The sequence below is a fragment of the Bombina bombina genome, chromosome 9 (assembly GCF_027579735.1).
Source record: "Bombina bombina isolate aBomBom1 chromosome 9, aBomBom1.pri, whole genome shotgun sequence".
Classification (NCBI taxonomy): Eukaryota; Metazoa; Chordata; class Amphibia; order Anura; family Bombinatoridae; genus Bombina; species Bombina bombina.
The window spans coordinates 22,192,640-22,217,289 of NC_069507.1; positions in this window are offsets into that span (position 1 = coordinate 22,192,640).

Below are 24,650 nucleotides of genomic sequence, written 5' to 3' on the forward strand. Positions count from 1 at the left end.
CATCTTCTCCTCCATGGAAGTTACCTTGTCGCAGGGATCTGCTGGTACAAGGTCCTTTTTTTTCATCAAAATCTAGATTCTCTGAGGTTGACTGCATGGAGATTGAACGCTTAGTCTTAACCAACAGAGATTTTTCTGAAAGAGTTATTCATACTCTCATCCAAGCTCGTAAGCCAGTTACTCATTGCATCTATCATAAGGTGTAGAGAACCTACTTATTCTGGTGTGAAGAGCGTGGCTTTCCTTGGCATATAGTTGCCAGGATTCTGTTGTTTCTCCAGGATGGTCTGGAGAAGGGTCTTTCGGCCCGTTCCTTGAGGGGTCAGATTTTGGCCTTGTCTGTTTTACTGCACAACAGGCTCTCTGAGCTTCCAGATGTTCAGCCTTTTGTTAGGGCTCCGATTAGGATCAGACCTGTGTTCAGATCTTCGGCTCCCCCTTGGAGTCTGAATCTGGTTCTTAAAGTTTTGCAACGGGCTTCCTTTGAGCCTATGCATGAAATTGATATTAAATTGTTGTCCTGGAAAGTTCTCTTTCTACTAACTATTGCCTTGGCGCGCAGATTGCCGCCTTGCAATGTGAGACTCCTTATCTGGTGTTCCATTCGAATAAGGCTGCCCTAAGTACTAAGTTATGGTTTCTCCCTAAGGTTGTGTCAGACCGCAACATCAATCAAGAGGTTTTGTTTACCTTCTTTGTGTCCTAATCCTTCTTCGAAGGAATGTTTACTTCATAATTTGGATGTGGTTCATGCTTTGAAGTTTTATCTTCAAGCTACTATGGATTTTAGACAAACTTCTTCCTCCTTTGTGGTGTATTCTGGGAAGTGTAAGGGCAGAAGGTCTCTTCGACTTCCTTATCCTTTTGGTTGAGGAGTCTTATCAGCTTAGTCTATGAACAGCGGGAAATAGACCTCCTCAGAGAATTACGGCTCATTCTACTAGAGTAGTGGCTTCCTCTTGGGCCTTTAAGAACGAGGCCTCTATGAATCAGATTTGTGGACTCTCCTTACACAGAAGGTAATTAAATTATCTGGTAAGCATAATTTGTTTTTTGTGAGACTATTTAGACTGTTCTCTAATCGGCGCTCTAGCTACAATAAAAGTGCCATAGGGCTAGTGTGCTGATTAGAGAATTATGAGTTTTATTTTTGCTTTTATGTCTCCTGTGGGAGGTAGACATTTCCCGGAACCCTATGGGCTGCCTTCCCCTTTATATAACTTCCCCTCCCAGCTGTCCTAGTATGTATATATATATATATATATATATATATATATATATATATATACACACACTCTGTAACATTCTTTGAGAAAACCAGACTCTGGAAACAGGTGGCATACAACATCACTTTGAGTGTTAAGAAATTGATTTAGAAGCAATAGTCTACTCTAGTGATACACACTAGAACATGCAATGTTATATTTTGGTACTGTATGAGCTATTTTTACAATATGCATTACACCTGTATAACCACATGGTGGCAGTAGTATTAAGAATGACAACTGTGTGAAATGTTGGAGTAAATGGGAAGATTTAGATGAATATAGCATAATACAAACATTAGTTTAGATGTAACAATTTAGGAGCCATCTTCCAGGACTTGTCAAGCTGTATCTTTCTAGTGATCGGACTGTGTGTCTTCTCTTTCTAATACATATATGTATACAGTTATTCATTGTATGATATTAGAAAACTGTAAGGATTAACACTTTGTACGCTGAGTTGTAAGTTAGAAAATGACACCGCGCCCTGCCCTACTGCACAACACGCCCAACAGCGCCCGACTACACGGTGCTCCCCCCCCCAACTGCACCTGACATCTTTGTATTACAATGTTGCAAAACACTGCTGCCATAGAGTACTATGAGCTCTCCTGAGCCTACATAGTTTTAATCTTCAATGAAAGATTACCAAGAGAATGAAGCAAATTTAATAACAGAAGTAAACTGGAAAGTTGTTTAAAATTGCATGCTCTATCTGATTCATGTAAGTTTAATTTTGACTTTACTGTCACTTTAATTGGTTAATTATGAGTAGTGAAGTGCCTTTTATCCAATGAGCATAATAGGTATAAATAGCTGTCAGCCAATGAGTATTAGTTGGAAGAGTCTTTTAACCAAGGAGCATGAATAGGAAGAAGGGCATATTGGCTAATGAGCATCCGTAGGAAGCGCCTATCAGCCAGTGAGCATCCGTAGCAAGCGCCTGTCAGCCAATGAGCATCCGTAGCAATCGCCTATCAGCCAATGAGCATCCGTAGCAATCGCCTGTCAGCCAGTGAGCATCCGTAGCAAGCGCCTGTCAGCCAATGAGCATCCGTAGCAAGCGCCTGTCAGCCAATGAGCATCCGTAGCAAGCGCCTGTCAGCCAATGAGCATCCGTAGCAAGCGCCTGTCAGCCAATGAGCATCCGTAGCAAGCGTCTGTCAGCCAATGAGAATTAGTAGGAAGAAGATATGTGCATTTGTGCACTTTGTGACCTAACCAAACAGGAAGAAAGCAGCCGCAAGCTGCGTCTTTTCAGAGCCAAACTTATTCTTGTGAAATTGCAGCACACTGGGGTTTGTGCAAATCCGTGTTTCAAATTAAGATTTTACTTCAAAGTTTTTTTCAAGGAAAACAAAATAACATGTTTATAAACTGCTGCTGTATATGGATGACAAATTATTTGAGAACAGCGTTTCTTTAAATGAATAATAACATGACTGAATATGACCAAAATCATGTTTTTTGTTTTTTTTGCTTTTTTTTTTATACCAGAACTATTTTTCCTTAAATTGCCATGAATTGTCCTCAGCGTGTAATCTGAATTCTCTTTAGCAAGCCTTTGTGCAATGGGATTATTACAGCTTCATCTGCTGGGGGCTGCCGAATTGTGACAAATGGCGCACTATTCAGTAGGAAAGCAAGTCAATTAAGATCTCTTTTTCTGCTTAGAAGCCGCTATGCGTATTATGAAGGGTTTAAAATGACAATACCTGGCGAGGACACAGCCTGATACAACAAGCGGTCAAAAAAATATTCTCTTTATATAGAAAGAATAGAAAAAGTTGCAACTCAGTGCAAAAATTAAAATAGAATTTGCTGACATTATACTTTGCTTTGTCATTTTTTTTTGTTATAGGGAGTATTATACTTGACATTTTTGAGCAAATATAGGAAATAAGATGAATTAAAGCTGCACAATAAGACACTTTAGCAATATTACAAAACTCTGTGAGACTATATCTTTCCCTGTATGTTTTATATTTTATTAAATGACAACTAGAAGTGTAAATAGAAACATCTGGGAAAAGTCGAAACCAGCATTCAACCCTCAGTACACGTACCTGGATGTCTGCATATATTTTTCCAAGTAGGGTAGATGAAAACATCCTAAACATAATAATGTACCTATATGCAATGTATATTTACAGTTTTAACACCCACACATTTTTACACTAAAGCAAATATCTAACAAAATGAGAAACTGGTATTGTTACATAAAGCATATGATATTTAGAGGGTCATGTGACAACCAAAGGATCTCTAGAGGGTCATATGATTTCCAGGGGCATATCACAGCCGTATGAAAGCTAGAGGGTTATGTGACCACCATAGAATATGTAGAGGGTCATGTGGTTATCGCCCCAGTATGTTACCCACCACACAGTAAGCCTGCCATAAGCCCAGTAAACCCCTGCTACCTAAGTAAGCTCCCACTACCTAAGTCAATCATAACCTCTGTAAGCCTGCACTACATCAGTAACCCTGCACTACATCAGTAACCCTGTATTACCATAGTAATACAATAATAATACTACAATCACCCTAGTAAACCTCAATAATCCCAGTAAACAATCATTGCCTCCTTAAGTTTGCCACAAACTTATTAGCCATGCCATTACCTCAGTAAGCATGCCACCATCTCATTAACTACATTACCTCAGTAAGCATGCCACCATCTCATTAACTACATTACCTCAGTAAGCATGCCACCATCTCATTAACTACATTACCTCAGTAAGCATGCCACCATGAGATTTCTTCAGTATGCATGCGATTATCTCATTAACCATAGAATTACCTCAGTAAGCATGCCACCATCTCATTTGCCATGCCATTTCTTCAGTAAGCATGCCACCATCTCATTAACCATGCTATTTATTCAGTAAGCATGCCACCATCTCATTAGCCATGTCATTTCTTCAGTAAGCATGCCACCATCTCATTAGCCATGCCATTTCTTCAGTAAGCATGCCACCATCTCATTAGCCATGCCATTTCTTCAGTAAGCATGCCACCATCTCATTAGCCATGTCATTTCTTCAGTAAACATGCCACCATCTCATTAGCCATGCCATTTCTTCAGTAAGCATGCCACCATCTCATTAACCATGCCATTTCTCCAGTAAGCATGCCACCATCTCATTAGCCATGCCATTTCTTCAGTAAGCATGCCACCATCTCATTAGCCATGCCATTTCTTCAGTAAGCATGCCACCATCTCATTAACCATGCCATTTCTTCAGTAAGCATGCCACCATCTCATTAGCCATGCCATTTCTTCAGTAAGCATGCCACCATCTCATTAACCATGCCATTTCTTCAGTAAGCATGCCACCATCTCATTAACCATGCCATTTCTTCAGTAAGCATGCCACCATCTCATTAGCCATGCCATTTATTCAGTAAGCATGCCACCATCTCATTAGCCATGCCATTTCTTCAGTAAGCATGCCACCATCTCATTAGCCATGCCATTTCTTCAGTAAGCATACCACCATCTTATTAACCATGCCATTTTGTCAGTAAGCATGCCACCATCTGCATATATTTTTCCAAGTAGGGTAGATGAAAACATCCTAAACATAATAATGTACCTATATGCAATGTATATTTACAGTTTTAACACCCACACATTTTTACACTAAAGCAAATATCTAACAAAATGAGAAACTGGTATTGTTACATAATGCATATGATATTTAGAGGGTCATGTGACAACCAAAGGATCTCTAGAGGGTCATATGATTTCCAGGGGCATATCACAGCCGTATGAAAGCTAGAGGGTTATGTGACCACCATAGGATATCTAGAAGGTCATGTGATTATCGCCCTAGTATGTTACCCACCACACAGTAAGCCTGCCATAAGCCCAGTAAACCCCTGCTACCTAAGTAAGCTCCCACTACCTAAGTCAATCATAACCTCTGTAAGCCCGCACTACATCAGTAACCCTGTATTACCATAGTATGTTCTAATACTACAATCACCCCAGTAAACTTCAATCATCCCAGTAAACAATCATTGCCTCCTTAAGTTTGCCACAAACTTATTAGCCATGCCACTTCCTCAGTAAGCATGCCACCATCTCATTAACCACAACATTACCTCAGTAAGCATGCCACCATCTCATTAACCACAACATTTCCTCAGTAAGCATGCCACGATCTAATTAACCACAACATTACCTCAGTAAGCATACCACCATCTCATTAACCATGCCATTACCTCAGTAAGCATGCCACCATCTCATTAATCACAACATTTCCTCAGTAAGCATGCCACGATCTAATTAACCACAACATTACCTCAGTAAGCATACCACCATCTCATTAACCATGCCATTACCTCAGTAAGCATGCCACCATCTCATTAGCCATGCCATTACCTCAGTAAGCATGCCACCATGAGATTTCTTCAGTATGCATGCGATTATCTCATTAACCATAGAATTACCTCAGTAAGCATGCCATCATCTCATTAGCCTTGACAGTTTCTCAGTAAGCATGCCATCATCTCATTTGCCATGCCATTTCTTCAGTAAGCATGCCACCATCTCATTAACCATGCTGTTTATTCAGTAAGCATGCCACTATCTCATTAGCCATGTCATTTCTTCAGTAAGCATGCCATCATCTCATTAGCCATGCCATTTCTTCAGTAAGCATGCCATCATCTCATTAGCCATGCCATTTCTTCAGTAAGCATGCCACCATCTCATTAGCCATGCCATTTCTTCAGTAAGCATGCCACCATCTCATTAGCCATGCCATTTCTTCAGTAAGAATGCCACCATCTCATTAGCCATGCCATTTCTTCAGTAAGCATGCCACCATCTCATTAGCCATGCCATTTCTTCAGTAAGCATGCCACCATCTCATTAGCCATGCCATTTCTTCAGTAAGCATGCCACCATCTCATTAGCCATGCCATTTATTCAGTAAGCATGCCAACATCTCATTAGCCATGCCATTTATTCAGTAAGCATGCCACCATCTCATTAGCTATGCCATTTCTTCAGTAAGCATGCCACCATCTCATTAGCCATGCCATTTCTTCAGTAAGCATGCCACCATCTCATTAGCCATGTAATTTCTTCAGTAAGCATGCCACCATCTCATTAGCCATGCAATTTCTTCAGTAAACATGCCACCATCTCATTAGCCATGCCATTTATTCAGTAAGCATGCCACCATCTCATTAGCCATGCCATTTCTTCAGTAAGCATGCCACCATCTTGTTAACCATGCCATTTCTTCAGTAAACATGCCACCATCTGATTAACCATGTCATTACCACAGTAAAGTGCCACCATCTCATTAGCCATGCCATTTCTTCAGTAAGCATGCCACCATCTTGTTAACCATGCCATTTCTTCAGTAAACATGCCACCATCTGATTAACCATGTCATTACCTCAGTAAAGTGCCACCACGTTGCTGAACATGCCATCCTCACATTAAGCCCACGTGAGAGCCAGAAGCTGAACTCCTTAATAAGATCAGCCGGTTGTCAAATAATTATTTTTTTGGATTATAATGTGTTATGCCGGCTGGTACTATGGGCACCTAGTAACATGCTTTAACATTAATCATGGTTAGCAAGTTAAATAGGGCAACTTTTTAAATGCTTCTTGATGTCTCTGGCTCCTCATCCACCAGCAGTTGGCACAGAACCCTCAACTACCCAATAAACTGCTGGAATGTGGTTATTCAGGATAACCAGTGTTGTTTACGAACATAACTGTCCTCACTATGGGGTTACAGATATTCTAGGTTATAAAGCCTTAAATGTCATTAAGAGGGAGGTGAATACACTTTATCACTGCATCAGAAAGTTAATCCGTTTTCTACAATAGAATATAAAATACAAGATATATTTATATGTATATACTTGTAGGTGGATATGCCACTTTATTTATTGATATTTATTGCATCATGTTACATGTAATTGAGCTCCTTATGCCTTCACCCTTGTGAGCACTGACTCCTGTATTATGTTTCTTTGTGACAAACCTGCTTTTAATTCTAAAAAAAATATATTAGAAACACTGGAATCGTCATCAATGTCTGTCACTCTCCAGAATGAAACGCACAACTCAGCGCTTTCTCTGCCTCAGTGCTTTTGTTGTCCAACTGCTGCTGTGAGAGCCCAGATGTGCAGTTCTTTACCAATATAATTTACACTCAAGGAATTGTGTGTTTGCACATCCACAGGTCTAGGTAAATGTTGCTTTTTTACAGCAATACAGTTTTTTTCTCATTGTAATTCAGCAACAGTGCAAATAACAATAATACCTGTTGTTTATTAATTAGCAATAAATCAATAGGCAGCAGGGTTACATTATTATATTATCAATTTGTATAGCGCTGCAACATTCCGTAGCGCTGGGTACAGATATATGGGTGGATAATGACAAAGATTTGTGATAGTATAAGATACAAAACACAGGGCCCTGCTCTGAAGAGCTTACAGTCTACAGGTTGAGGGTGCAGAGACATACGATTTGGAGTAGCTTGTCATGTGGATAGTAGTTGCAGCTGTGAGTCAAGTAATTCAATATTTATTTTGGGTTGGACAAAAACAGAGGAGAGCTGCTAAGCCTTTCTGAATAGGTGAGTTTTCAAAGAGCGTCTAATGCTTTACAAGGTTGGAGACAGTCTGATGGAGCGGGGTAGAGAGTTCCAGAGGACAGGAGCAGCGCGTCAGAAGTCTTGCAGGTGAGAGATGGACGTAGAGATAATAGGAGAGGAGAGACGTTGGTCAGAGGCGAGACGGTGTTTGGGAAGGCCAATTAGAAGTAGATTGCAGTAGTCAATATGTGACAAAATGAGGGAATGAATTAGTATTTTTGCAGCTTCTTAAGTAAGGAAAGGTTCAATTCTGGAAATTTTGCACAGGTGTGCACTGCAGGATTTGGTAACACCTTGAATATGTAAAGTGAATGTGAGTTCAAAGTCAAGTGTGCCCCAAGACAGCGGACCATGAAATAAAGTGTTGAGAATATAGTCTTCAACTGTAAGAGAAATTTTAGGTGTTGGATGCAGGGCCACCATCAGGGGATAAAAGTTGTGACTCCAGTCAGGAGCCTGGTGGAGGCCAAGTCCTCACTAGGTGCTGCCATCCTAGTTTGGGGTTCCATGAGCCCCCCTCCCTGACTGCCACTGTCAGCCACACCAGAAGTGTGGTGCGACTGGGCCCTTTCTAGTTTGCATAGCTGGAACTATAAGTTCCAGAATGCTGTGCAGAAGGGCTTGCAAATAAGAGATGACGGGAGGGGCTCCCTCACTGGGTAGTTCTGTGATTTTAAAAAACAGGCATCCCTGTAGATCCCAAGCAAGCTTTAATGCTATAGACACCAAACCCCAGAGTGTGATGATGGGATGTGAGTGGAGAGACCCCTCTCCTTACTGTGAGGTGCTGTTCAAGCTGTACATGCAGCAGAGAGCTTGGTGAGTGGGAATCCAAGGTAGCTACATTCCCCAGCTGCTGTGGGCACATCTAAAAACCAGTGTATGACAAGGAATATGACCAGTGATGTACCTTTGGTAATGATTAGCTCTATAAACATATACAAGATCTCTAAAACATTTTTCTCTCTCCTAAATAGTCATACAGATACATTCAGTGTTTGGCAAGTAATATTTTATTTGTAAGAACATTTGTAAATAATTGTTCAAAGTGTTAAATAATAAATTCCTTCTTGGTTCAAATACAATTGAAGTGGAGACAGGTCTTCTTTTAGAGACCTTAGAGCAAATCTTGGGTGCCCCCCACTTACCCTTGCTGGACACTGCTTACAGATGTCATGGAAGGGCTAAAGACAGAGGAAGACTGGCTACTTTTGGCCCAGAGAGCAAGTACAGCCCAGCAGCCCAGGTACAGAAATCCAGCCTCCTTTCCCATTATACATTTAAGCTTAAAGTAAAGATGATTAAAACAAGATACATAGCTTAAAGCTATACCTTGTATAACTATGGAATGAGCGATAGATGATCACAGGGGTGAAACTACAGGGGGGGCAGAGGTCGCAGGTGCGACTGGGCCACTGCCTGCACTCATATCATGTGAGTGTGACATGACTACAGGGGTTAGTGTTTCTATTTTACCCATTGGTGTTTATGTGTGTGTGTGTGTGTGTGTGTATTTATGCATGTATGTGTGTTTGTGTATGTTTGTGGAACCAGCAAATTACAGACCTTGTTACTACAGCATGGGGGGGCAGGGGGTAAACAGTGTCACTACACAATACCAATATATACAGTACGGGGGGCTGGACCATGTCACAGACTACTGTGGTCACTTTATAAAGTACTGGGCGGGTAGGGTCAGGCCAGCCATCTCACCGTCAGATTACAGACTGTGTCACTAACTTACTATATACAGTACTGGTGTGTTAAACAGTGTCACTATATACAGTAATAGGGGGTCAGACCATCTCACAGACTGTGAGCACAGGGTATCTCCTTTTGCAGACATGTAATCTGATTCACATTTTTTTCTGTGTTAAATGTAAAAAAAAAAAAAAAAAAAGTATTAAATTCATCTTTTTTTGGAGGGGGAGGGGTGGTGGAGTGGTGGGGTGGCCCTTCTTAGATTCTTGCACCTGGGCCCTGTGGTTTCTAGTTACGCCTCTGGATGATCATGTAAAATGAGAAAAAAAGCAGTTATGGGGGAACAACAGGTTTTTATTTTGTGTATATGTGTATATACATACAAGCACACATATATGCCAGTCGTGCAGCTCCTGCTATTGCTTGTGGCTTATAAGTATTGTCTAGTACCTATCAACCAATGAGTATAAGTAGGATGTAGCAATTAGCCAATGAGCATTAGTAGGAAGTATGTATCAACCAATAAGCATAAGCAGAAAGTAGCTATCGCCCAATGAGAATTAGTAGGAAGTACACAACTGATTAGTGGGAAGTATATCAACCAATTAGAATAAGCAAGGAGTAGCTATAGGCCAATGAGAATTAGTATACTTCTGATGCAGCTTTCATTGTACTTTTTTTTTTCTGAAAAAAAATAAATACAAAAGAAAAACATTCTACATACTTTTCATACGCATGTTGCAAATGTTTGGAGTACAGTGTCCCTTTAAATTTTTAGCTTAGCTTCCTTTCACTTTAGTTAACGAGTGCAGGAGAGAGACACCATATCGCTGGTATAAGCGTCTCAGGAATCTGTTTTTAGGGGCATTAAATTTGTCTCTCTACATTGAAACACTTTTACCCTGTATGTATTTAAATTTGCAGTGCAGTGATGGAACCAGCCAGTGTGTTTACCTTGGCACCTTTACTGTGACCAATCAGAGATCACAAGTAAATGAGCTCTAAACAGTTACTGTGTAGCATGTAGCAGGGTCAAGAAAACTGCAGGATACTGGAATATTTAGGATGCACTGCAGTAGAACAAAGTACAAGTTTCAGAGGTAAAATAAGTCAGAAGCAGATGATATAGAAAATGAACAAACATTGCATATTTATTCTGCTATGTTTAATTACATAGACTTTATAAATTATTTAATTTTTAATTTAATGTAACTTTTAATATATGTTTGTGTTAATTAAAGCTAATTTGGAGTATTTCTGCCCCTCCAATCCCGCTTTCAGTTGCACCAAGGAATAGGAAAGCGCATTGATACTGTGTAATGTAGTTTTGTGTTTGGTTTAGATATAGTTTCTCAACCGTTGTCCTCAAGTAACCCCCAACAGGCCAGGTTTTCATTATTTATATCACTGAGAAGAAACAATGGCACTACTCTTATTGATGCAGAGGGAACACTATAACAATTGTAGCATTTATTGTGAATACGCTTGTAATTAGTGTTTTTGGTGCTAAGTATCAAAACATACACCTTATATACAATTCCAGCAAAGAGGTCTATTATTCCCGTGTATTGGTAACTATAGTGTCTACACACAATTCGTGAGAGAGTTACAGGTCATTGAGGAGATGGTATTCCACTCGTTTGCTTTATATAAGCGTGTATGATCAAATGGTTAGTGCATGCATATATAGCCTGTATTAGTTACCAACAGTAACCCTGTAGTATATCCACTGCGTGTTAAAGTAAGCTGTATCATTAATAGCAACACTGTTTCTAACTCCCATATGTATCATTCTTATACAAAGTAGTTATCACTAGAGCGAGCCGATACACTGGGAAACAGCCGTTAAGTAAATCAATATGGCCACTACTGAAGACTTAGCATTAAATAGTCCTAATGTGCAAAAGGCTATGCCCAGATTAAGTCAAGTAGGAACACTGCGATTCTATGACTTCACTTGAGGTCTAAGTTTACGTTTAGAGCAAAATTGCTTAGTTAAAATACAGGATACCCATTGATCCTGTGTTATTCCCCCCTTAACTTGTTTCGCCTTGTAGCTTTTTCATCATAGCTGAACTAGAGCACAGGTGACATAATCAGCTGATGGCTAAGAGCAGGTTAGTAACCATGGGGACTGATCAGCTGATGACGTCACCTGTGCACTGGTTCAGCTATATTGAAAACCTGGCCTGTTGGGGGTATTTGAGGACCGCAGTTGAGAAACATTGGTGTAGAGCACTGGTTTTCAAACCTGTGCTCAGTGCTCCCTAACAGGCAAGATTGTCAGGATTACCCTGGATGAGAGCAGGTAAAATATTCATGTTTACTAATCAGCTGATTATTTCACCTGTGCTCCAGTTCCGATATCCTCAAAATCTAGTTTGTTGGGGAGCCTGAGGACAGGTTTAATAACCAGAGGTGTAGAGTAAACGTGAGCAATGTTTAGACTCTTCTGACAGTGTGCAACATCCGCAGTCACTGGTGTATTGATCATTATATTGGAAAGGCTAAAATGTCCTTGTTCACAGCATGTAATGTGTTTAGAACAATGTTAAAACATTCTTTGCCATTTACAATCAGTAATTTGTCTTGACAAAGTCACGTAGCAATTGAGTTATTTTTGGCTTTGTGCTGACGGATTATCCCACCTGTGGGTCGGTAAAGCAGGTATCCACAGGACGTTTTACGTCTCTGCATCGCATCTATCACAATAATTTAGGTTAATATGCTTTTGATATTCATTGGATTCCTTTTTTATGATTCTCTATGTGGTAGAAAGTAATACATAAAGCACCTTCTAAATGATAAATTCACACATATATGTTAAAAAATAAATACATAACACAGCCAGGAGGTACATTACGAGTAACATATTTATTCTATACATCTAATCTTGCTGCAAACAACATTCTCTATATCTTTATACCTTTACAAACTAGACTTATGCACTACTAAATGAACAGTAAAGCATTTTTTTACATAGTAATTAACCCATGTATTGCAAAATTAATATTTAAAAAACATTTATGTTCTTTTGTGATTCAGACTGAGCATAACAATTTTTTAAAAGTTTCCAATTTACTTCTATTAGCAAATTTGCTTCGTTCCCATGATATTCGGCGTTTGAAGAGATACCTAGGTAGCATCTGCAGCACTACATAACAGGTAATAGTGCTGTTATCTAGTGCTCTTGCTAATGTATAATATTGTGTTATAGAGATACCTAGGTAGTATCTGTAGCACTACATGACAGGTAATAGTGTTGTTATCTAGTGCTCTTGCTAATGTATAATATTGTGTGTTATAGCGATACCTAGGTAGTATCTGTAGCACTACATGACAGGTAATAGTGCTGTTATCTAGTGCTCTTGCTAATGTATAATATTGTGTTATAGAGATACCTAGGTAGCATCTGTAGCACTACATGACAGGTAATAGTGGTGTTATCTAGTGCTCTTGCTAATGTATAATATTGTGTGTTATAGAGATACCTAGGTAGTATCTGTAGCACTACATGACAGGTAATAGTGCTGTTATCTAGTGCTCTTGCTAATGTATAATATTGTGTGTTATAGAGATACCTAGGTAGTGTCTGTAGCACTACATGACAGGTAATAGTGCTGTTATCTAGTGCTCTTGCTAATGTATAATATTGTGTTATAGAGATTACTAGGTAGTATCTGTAGCACTACCTCACAGGTAATAGTGCTGTTATCTAGTGCTCTTGCTAATGCATAATATTGTGTGTGTTATAGCGATACCTAGGTAGTATCTGTAGCACTACATGACAGGTAATAGTGCTGTTATCTAGTGCTCTTGCTAATGTATAATATTGTGTTATAGAGATACCTAGGTAGCATCTGTAGCACTACATGACAGGTAATAGTGGTGTTATCTAGTGCTCTTGCTAATGTATAATATTGTGTGTTATAGAGATACCTAGGTAGTATCTGTAGCACTACATGACAGGTAATAGTGCTGTTATCTAGTGCTCTTGCTAATGTATAATATTGTGTGTTATAGAGATACCTAGGTAGTGTCTGTAGCACTACATGACAGGTAATAGTGCTGTTATCTAGTGCTCTTGCTAATGCATAATATTGTGTGTGTTATAGCGATACCTAGGTAGTATCTGTAGCACTACATGACAGGTAATAGTGCTGTTATCTAGTGTTCTTGCTAATGTATAATATTGTGTTATAGAGATACCTAGGTAGTATCTGTAGCACTACATGACAGGTAATAGTGCTGTTATCTAGTGCTCTTGCTAATGTATAATATTGTGTTATAGAGATACCTAGGTAGTATCTGTAGCACTACATGACAGGTAATAGTGCTGTTATCTAGTGCTCTTGCTAATGTATAATATTGAGTTATAGAGATACCTAGGTAGCATCTGTAGCACTAAATGACAGGTAATAGTGCTGTTATCTAGTGCTCTTACTAATGTATAATATTGTGTTATAGAGATACCTAGGTAGTATCTGTAGCACTACATGACAGGTAATTGTGCTGTTATCTAGTGCTCTTGCTAATGTATAATATTGTGTTATAGAGATACCTAGGTAATATCTGTAGCACTACATGACAGGTAATTGTGCTGTTATCTAGTGCTCTTGCTAATGTATAATATTGTGTTATAGAGATACCTAGGTAGTATCTGTAGCACTACATGACAGGTAATAATGCTGTTATCTAGTGCTCTTGCTAATGTATAATATTGTGTGTTATAGAGATACCTAGGTAGTATCTGTAACACTACATGACAGGTAATAGTGCTGTTATCTAGTGCTCTTGCTAATGTATAATATTGTCTGTTATAGAGATACCTAGGTAGTATCTGTAGCACTGAATGACTGGAAATAGTGCTGTTATCTAGTGCTCTTGCTAATGTATAATATTGTGTTATAGAGTTACCTAGGTAGTATCTGTATCACTACATGACAGGTAGTAGTGCTGTTATCTAGTGCTCTTGCTAACGTATAATATTGTGTGTTATATAGATACCTAGGTAGTATTTGTAGCACTACATGACAGGTAATAGTGCTGTTATCTAGTGCTCTTGCTAATGTATAATATTGTGTTATAGAGATACCTAGGTAGCATCAGTAGCACTACATCACATGTAATAGTGCTGTTATCTAGTTCTCTTGCTAATGTATAATATTGTGTGTTATAGAGATACCTAGGTAGCATCTGTAGCACTACATGACAGGCAATAGTGCTGTTATCTAGTGCTCGTGCTATTGTATAATATTGTGTGTTATAGCGTTACCTAAGTAGTGTCTGCAGCACTACATGACAGGTAATAGTGCTGTTATCTAGTGCTCTTGCTAATGTATAATATTGTGTGTTATGGAGATACCTAGGTAGCATCTGTAGCACTACATGACAGGTAATAGTGCTATTATCTTTTGCTCTTGCTGATGTATAATATTGTTTGTTATAGAGACCTAGGTAGTATCTGTAGCACTGCATGACAGGTAATTGTGCTGTTATCTAATGATCTTGCTAATGTATAATACTGTGTGTTATAGAGATACCTAGGTAGTATCTGTAGCACTACATGACAGGTAATAGTGCTGTTATCTAGTGCTCTTGCTAATGTATAATATTATGTGTTATAGAGATACCTAGGTAGTATCTGTAGCACTACATGACAGGTAATAGTGCTGTTATCTAGTGCTCTTGCTAATGTATAATATTATGTGTTATAGAGATACCTAGGTAGTATCTGTAGCACTACATGACAGGTAACAGTGCTGTTATATAGTGCTCTTGCTAATGTATAATATTGTGTGTTATAGATTTACCTAGGTAGTATCTGTAGCACTACATGACAGGTAATAGTGCTGCTATCTAGTGCTCTTGCTAACGTATAATAGTGTGTTATAGAGATACCTAGATAGTATTTGTAGCACTACATAACAGGTAATAGTGCTGTTATCTAGTGCTCTTGCTAATGTATAATATTATGTGTTATAGAGATACCTAGGTAGTATCTGTAGCACTACATGACAGGTAACAGTGCTGTTATCTAGTGCTCTTGCTAATGTATAATATTGTGTGTTATAGAGATACCTAGGTAGTATCTGTAGCACTACATGACAGGTAATAGTGCTGCTATCTAGTGCTGTTGCTAATGTATAATATTGTGTGTTATAGAGATACCTAGGTAGTATCTGTAGCACAACATGACAGGTAATAGTGCTGTTATCTAGTGCTCTTGCTAATATAAAATATTGTGTGTTATAGAGATACCTAGGTAGTATCTGTAGCACTACCTGACAGGTAATAGTGCTGTTATTGAGTGCTCTTGCTAATGTATAATATTGTGTGTTATAGAGATACCTAGGTAGTATCTGTAGCACTACATGACAGGTAATAGTGCTGTTATCTAGTGCTCTTGCTAATGTATAATATTGTGTGTTATAGAGATACCTAGGTAGTATCTGTAGCACTACCTGACAGGTAATAGTGCTGTTATCGAGTGCTCTTGCTAATGTATAATATTGTGTGTTATAGAGATACCTAGGTAGTATCTGTAGCACTACATGATAGGTAATAGTGCTGTTATCTAGTGCTCTTGCTAATTTATAATATTGTGTTATAGAGATACCTAGGTAGTATCTGTAGTACTACATGACAGGTAATAGTGCTGTTATCTAGTGCTCTTGCTAATGTATAATATTGTGTTATAAAGATACCTAGGTAGTTTCTGTAGCACTACATGACAGGTAATAGTGCTGTTATCTAGTGCTCTTGCTAATGTATAATATTGTGTGTTATAGAGATACCTAGGTAGTATCTGTAGCACTACATGATAGGTAATAGTGCTGTTATCTAGTGCTCTTACTAATGTATAATATTGTGTTATAGAGATACCTAGGTAGTATCTGTAGCACTACATGACAGGTAATTGTGCTGTTATCTAGTGCTCTTGCTAATGTATAATATTGTGTTATAGAGATACCTAGGTAATATCTGTAGCACTACATGACAGGTAATTGTGCTGTTATCTAGTGCTCTTGCTAATGTATAATATTGTGTTATAAAGATACCTAGGTAGTATCTGTAGCACTACATGACAGGTAATAATGCTGTTATCTAGTGCTCTTGCTAATGTATAATATTGTGTGTTATAGAGATACCTAGGTAGTATCTGTAACACTACATGACAGGTAATAGTGCTGTTATCTAGTGCTCTTGCTAATGTATAATATTGTCTGTTATAGAGATACCTAGGTAGTATCTGTAGCACTGAATGACTGGAAATAGTGCTGTTATCTAGTGCTCTTGCTAATGTATAATATTGTGTTATAGAGTTACCTAGGTAGTATCTGTATCACTACATGACAGGTAGTAGTGCTGTTATCTAGTGCTCTTGCTAACGTATAATATTGTGTGTTATATAGATACCTAGGTAGTATTTGTAGCACTACATGACAGGTAATAGTGCTGTTATCTAGTGCTCTTGCTAATGTATAATATTGTGTTATAGAGATACCTAGGTAGCATCAGTAGCACTACATCACATGTAATAGTGCTGTTATCTAGTTCTCTTGCTAATGTATAATATTGTGTGTTATAGAGATACCTAGGTAGCATCTGTAGCACTACATGACAGGCAATAGTGCTGTTATCTAGTGCTCGTGCTATTGTATAATATTGTGTGTTATAGCGTTACCTAAGTAGTGTCTGCAGCACTACATGACAGGTAATAGTGCTGTTATCTAGTGCTCTTGCTAATGTATAATATTGTGTGTTATGGAGATACCTAGGTAGCATCTGTAGCACTACATGACAGGTAATAGTGCTATTATCTTTTGCTCTTGCTGATGTATAATATTGTTTGTTATAGAGACCTAGGTAGTATCTGTAGCACTGCATGACAGGTAATTGTGCTGTTATCTAATGATCTTGCTAATGTATAATACTGTGTGTTATAGAGATACCTAGGTAGTATCTGTAGCACTACATGACAGGTAATAGTGCTGTTATCTAGTGCTCTTGCTAATGTATAATATTATGTGTTATAGAGATACCTAGGTAGTATCTGTAGCACTACATGACAGGTAATAGTGCTGTTATCTAGTGCTCTTGCTAATGTATAATATTATGTGTTATAGAGATACCTAGGTAGTATCTGTAGTACTACATGACAGGTAATAGTGCTGTTATCTAGTGCTCTTGCTAATGTATAATATTGTGTGTTATAGAGATACCTAGGTAGTATCTGTAGCACTACATGACAGGTAATAGTGCTTTTATCTAGTGCTCTTGCTAATATATAATATTGTGTGTTATAGAGATACCTAGGTAGTATCTGTAGCACTACATGACAGGTAATTGTGCTGTTACCTAGTGCTCTTGCTAATGTATAATATTGTGTGTTATAGAGATACCTAGGTAGTATCTCTATCACTACATGACAGGTAATAGTGCTGTTATCTAGTGCTCTTGCTAATGTATAATATTGTGTTATAGAGATACCTAGGTAGTATCTGTAGCACTACATGACAGGTAATAGTGCTGTTATCTAGTCCTCTTGCTAATGTATAATATTGTGTGTTATAGAGATACCTAGGTAGTATCTGTAGCACTACATGACAGGTAATAGTGCTGTTATCTAGTGCTCTTGCTAATGTATAATATTGTGTGTTATAGAGATACCTAGGTAGTTTATGTAGCACTACATGACAGGTAATAGTGCTGTTATCTAGTGGTCTTGCTAATGTATAATATTATGTGTTATAGAGATACCTAGGTAGTATCTGTAGCACTACATGACAGGTAATAGTGCTGTTATCTAGTGCTCTTGCTAATGTATAATATTATGTGTTATAGAGATACCTAGGTAGTATCTGTAGCACTACATGACAGGTAATAGTGCTGTTATCTAGTGCTCTTGCTAATGTATAATATTGTGTTATAGAGATACCTAGGTAGTATCTGTAGTACTACATGACAGGCAATAGTGCTGTTATCTAGTGCTCTTGCTAATGTATAATATTGTGTGTTAAAGAGATACCTAGGTAGTATCTGTAGCACTACATGACAGGTAATAGTGCTGTTATCTAGTGCTCTTGCTAATGTATAATATTGTGTGTTATAGAGATACCTAGGTAGTATCTGTAGCACTACATGATAGGTAATAGTGCTGTTATCTAGTGCTCTTACTAATGTATAATATTGTGTTATAGAGATACCTAGGTAGTATCTGTAGCACTACATGACAGGTAATTGTGCTGTTATCTAGTGCTCTTGCTAATGTATAATATTGTGTTATAGAGATACCTAGGTAATATCTGTAGCACTACATGACAGGTAATTGTGCTGTTATCTAGTGCTCTTGCTAATGTATAATATTGTGTTATAGAGATACCTAGGTAGTATCTGTAGCACTACATGACAGGTAATAATGCTGTTATCTAGTGCTCTTGCTAATGTATAATATTGTGTGTTATAGAGATACCTAGGTAGTATCTGTAACACTACATGACAGGTAATAGTGCTGTTATCTAGTGCTCTTGCTAATGTATAATATTGTCTGTTATAGAGATACCTAGGTAGTATCTGTAGCACTGAATGACTGGAAATAGTGCTGTTATCTAGTGCTCTTGCTAATGTATAATATTGTGTTATAGAGTTACCTAGGTAGTATCTGTATCACTACATGACAGGTAGTAGTGCTGTTATCTAGTGCTCTTGCTAACGTATAATATTGTGTGTTATATAGATACCTAGGTAGTATTTGTAGCACTACATGACAGGTAATAGTGCTGTTATCTAGTGCTCTTGCTAATGTATAATATTGTGTTATAGAGATACCTAGGTAGCATCAGTAGCACTACATCACATGTAATAGTGCTGTTATCTAGTTCTCTTGCTAATGTATAATATTGTGTGTTATAGAGATACCTAGGTAGCATCTGTAGCACTACATGACAGGCAATAGTGCTGTTATCTAGTGCTCGTGCTATTGTATAATATTGTGTGTTATAGCGTTACCTAAGTAGTGTCTGCAGCACTACATGACAGGTAATAGTGCTGTTATCTAGTGCTCTTGCTAATGTATAATATTGTGTGTTATGGAGATACCTAGGTAGCATCTGTAGCACTACATGACAGGTAATAGTGCTATTATCTTTTGCTCTTGCTGATGTATAATATTGTTTGTTATAGAGACCTAGGTAGTATCTGTAGCACTGCATGACAGGTAATTGTGCTGTTATCTAATGATCTTGCTAATGTATAATACTGTGTGTTATAGAGATACCTAGGTAGTATCTGTAGCACTACATGACAGGTAATAGTGCTGTTATCTAGTGCTCTTGCTAATGTATAATATTATGTGTTATAGAGATACCTAGGTAGTATCTGTAGCACTACATGACAGGTAATAGTGCTGTTATCTAGTGCTCTTGCTAATGTATAATATTATGTGTTATAGAGATACCTAGGTAGTATCTGTAGTACTACATGACAGGTAATAGTGCTGTTATCTAGTGCTCTTGCTAATGTATAATATTGTGTGTTATAGAGATACCTAGGTAGTATCTGTAGCACTACATGACAGGTAATAGTGCTTTTATCTAGTGCTCTTGCTAATATATAATATTGTGTGTTATAGAGATACCTAGGTAGTATCTGTAGCACTACATGACAGGTAATTGTGCTGTTACCTAGTGCTCTTGCTAATGTATAATATTGTGTGTTATAGAGATACCTAGGTAGTATCTCTATCACTACATGACAGGTAATAGTGCTGTTATCTAGTGCTCTTGCTAATGTATAATATTGTGTTATAGAGATACCTAGGTAGTATCTGTAGCACTACATGACAGGTAATAGTGCTGTTATCTAGTCCTCTTGCTAATGTATAATATTGTGTGTTATAGAGATACCTAGGTAGTATCTGTAGCACTACATGACAGGTAATAGTGCTGTTATCTAGTGCTCTTGCTAATGTATAATATTGTGTGTTATAGAGATACCTAGGTAGTTTATGTAGCACTACATGACAGGTAATAGTGCTGTTATCTAGTGGTCTTGCTAATGTATAATATTATGTGTTATAGAGATACCTAGGTAGTATCTGTAGCACTACATGACAGGTAATAGTGCTGTTATCTAGTGCTCTTGCTAATGTATAATATTATGTGTTATAGAGATACCTAGGTAGTATCTGTAGCACTACATGACAGGTAATAGTGCTGTTATCTAGTGCTCTTGCTAATGTATAATATTGTGTTATAGAGATACCTAGGTAGTATCTGTAGTACTACATGACAGGCAATAGTGCTGTTATCTAGTGCTCTTGCTAATGTATAATATTGTGTGTTAAAGAGATACCTAGGTAGTATCTGTAGCACTACATGACAGGTAATAGTGCTGTTATCTAGTGCTCTTGCTAATGTATAATATTGTGTGTTATAGAGATACCTAGGTAGTATATGTAGCACTACATGACAGGTAATAGTGCTGTTATCTTGTGCTCTTGCTAATATAAAATATTGTGTGTTATAGAGATACCTAGGTAGTATCTGTAGCACTACATGACAGGTAATAGTGCTGTTATCTAGTGCTCTTGCTAATGTATAATATTGTGTTATAGAGATACCTAGGTAGTATCTGTAGCTATACATGAAAGGTAACAGTGCTGTTATCTAGTGCTCTTGCTAATGTATAATATTGTGTGTTATAGAGATACCTAGGTAGTATCTGTAGCACTACATGACAGGTAATAATGCTGTTATCTATTGCTCTTGCTAATGTATAATATTGTGTTATAGAGATACCTAGGTTGTATCTGTAGCACTACATGGCAGGTAATAGTGATGTTATCTAGTGCTCTTGCTAATGTATAATATTGTGTGTTATAGAGATACCTAGGTAGTATCTGTAGCACTACATGACCGGTAATAGTGCTGTTATCTAGTGCTCTTGCTAATGTATAATATTGTGTGTTATAGAGATACCTAGGTAGTATCTGTAGCACTACATGACAGGTAATAGTGCTGTTATCTAGTGCTCTTGCTAATGTATAATATTGTGTTATAGAGATACCTAGGTAGTATCTGTAGCACTACATGACAGGTAATAGTGCTTTTATCTAGTGCTCTTGCTAATATATAATATTGTGTTATAGAGATACCTAGGTAGTATCTCTATCACTACATGACAGGTAATAGTGCTGTTATCTAGTGCTCTTGCTAATGTATAATATTGTGTTATAGAGATACCTAGGTAGTATCTGTAGCACTACATGACAGGTAATAGTGCTTTTATCTAGTGCTCTTGCTAATGTATAATATTGTGTTATAGAGATACCTAGGTAGTATCTGTAGCACTACATGACAGGTAATAGTGCTGTTATCTAGTGCTGTTATCTAGTGCTCTTGCTAATGTATAATATTGTGTTATAGAGATACATAGGTAGTATCTGTAGCACTACATGACAGGTAATAGTGCTGTTATCTATTGCTCTTGCTAATGTATAATATTGTGTGTTATAGATATACCTAGGTAGTATCTGTAGCACTACATGACAGGTAATAGTGCTGTTATCTAGTGTTCTTGCTAATGTATAATATTGTGTGTTATAGAGATACCTAGGTAGCATCTGTAGCACTACATGACAGGTAATAGTGCTATTATCTAGTGCTCTTGCTAATGTATAATATTGTGTTATAGAGATACCTAGGTAGTATCTGTAGCACTACATGACAGGTAATAGTGTTGTTATCTAGTGCTCTTGCTAATGTATAATATTATGTGTTATAGAGATACCTAGGTAGTATATGTAGCACTACATGACAGGTAATAGTGCTGTTATCTTGTGCTCTTGCTAATATAAAATATTGTGTGTTATAGAGATACCTAGGTAGTATCTGTAGCACTACATGACAGGTAATAGTGCTGTTATCTAGTGCTCTTGCTAATGTATAATATTGTGTTATAGAGATACCTAGGTAGTATCTGTAGCTATACATGAAAGGTAACAGTGCTGTTATCTAGTGCTCTTGCTAATGTATAATATTGTGTGTTATAGAGATACCTAGGTAGTATCTGTAGCACTACATGACAGGTAATAATGCTGTTATCTATTGCTCTTGCTAATGTATAATATTGTGTTATAGAGATACCTAGGTTGTATCTGTAGCACTACATGGCAGGTAATAGTGATGTTATCTAGTGCTCTTGCTAATGTATAATATTGTGTGTTATAGAGATACCTAGGTAGTATCTGTAGCACTACATGACCGGTAATAGTGCTGTTATCTAGTGCTCTTGCTAATGTATAATATTGTGTGTTATAGAGATACCTAGGTAGTATCTGTAGCACTACATGACAGGTAATAGTGCTGTTATCTAGTGCTCTTGCTAATGTATAATATTGTGTTATAGAGATACCTAGGTAGTATCTGTAGCACTACATGACAGGTAATAGTGCTTTTATCTAGTGCTCTTGCTAATATATAATATTGTGTTATAGAGATACCTAGGTAGTATCTCTATCACTACATGACAGGTAATAGTGCTGTTATCTAGTGCTCTTGCTAATGTATAATATTGTGTTATAGAGATACCTAGGTAGTATCTGTAGCACTACATGACAGGTAATAGTGCTTTTATCTAGTGCTCTTGCTAATGTATAATATTGTGTTATAGAGATACCTAGGTAGTATCTGTAGCACTACATGACAGGTAATAGTGCTGTTATCTAGTGCTGTTATCTAGTGCTCTTGCTAATGTATAATATTGTGTTATAGAGATACATAGGTAGTATCTGTAGCACTACATGACAGGTAATAGTGCTGTTATCTATTGCTCTTGCTAATGTATAATATTGTGTGTTATAGATATACCTAGGTAGTATCTGTAGCACTACATGACAGGTAATAGTGCTGTTATCTAGTGTTCTTGCTAATGTATAATATTGTGTGTTATAGAGATACCTAGGTAGCATCTGTAGCACTACATGACAGGTAATAGTGCTATTATCTAGTGCTCTTGCTAATGTATAATATTGTGTTATAGAGATACCTAGGTAGTATCTGTAGCACTACATGACAGGTAATAGTGTTGTTATCTAGTGCTCTTGCTAATGTATAATATTATGTGTTATAGAGATACCTAGGTAGTATCTGTAGCACTACATGACAGGTAATAGTGCTGTTATCTAGTGCTCTTGCTAATGTATAATATTGTGTTATAGAGATACCTAGGTAGTATCTGTAGTACTACATGACAGGCAATAGTGCTTTTATCTAGTGCTCTTGCTAATGTATAATATTGTGTGTTAAAGAGATACCTAGGTAGTATCTGTAGCACTACATGACAGGTAATAGTGCTGTTATCTAGTGCTCTTGCTAATGTATAATATTGTGTGTTATAGAGATACCTAGGTAGTATATGTAGCACTACATGACAGGTAATAGTGCTGTTATCTTGTGCTCTTGCTAATATAAAATATTATGTGTTATAGAGATACCTAGGTAGTATCTGTAGCACTACATGACAGGTAATAGTGCTGTTATCTAGTGCTCTTGCTAATGTATAATATTGTGTTATAGAGATACCTAGGTAGTATCTGTAGCTATACATGAAAGGTAACAGTGCTGTTATCTAGTGCTCTTGCTAATGTATAATATTGTGTGTTATAGAGATACCTAGGTAGTATCTGTAGCACTACATGACAGGTAATAATGCTGTTATCTATTGCTCTTGCTAATGTATAATATTGTGTTATAGAGATACCTAGGTTGTATCTGTAGCACTACATGGCAGGTAATAGTGCTGTTATCTAGTGCTCTTGCTAATGTATAATATTGTGTGTTATAGAGATACCTAGGTAGTATCTGTAGCACTACATGACCGGTAATAGTGCTGTTATCTAGTGCTCTTGCTAATGTATAATATTGTGTGTTATAGAGATACCTAGGTAGTATCTGTAGCACTACATGACAGGTAATAGTGCTGTTATCTAGTGCTCTTGCTAATGTATAATATTGTGTTATAGAGATACCTAGGTAGTATCTGTAGCA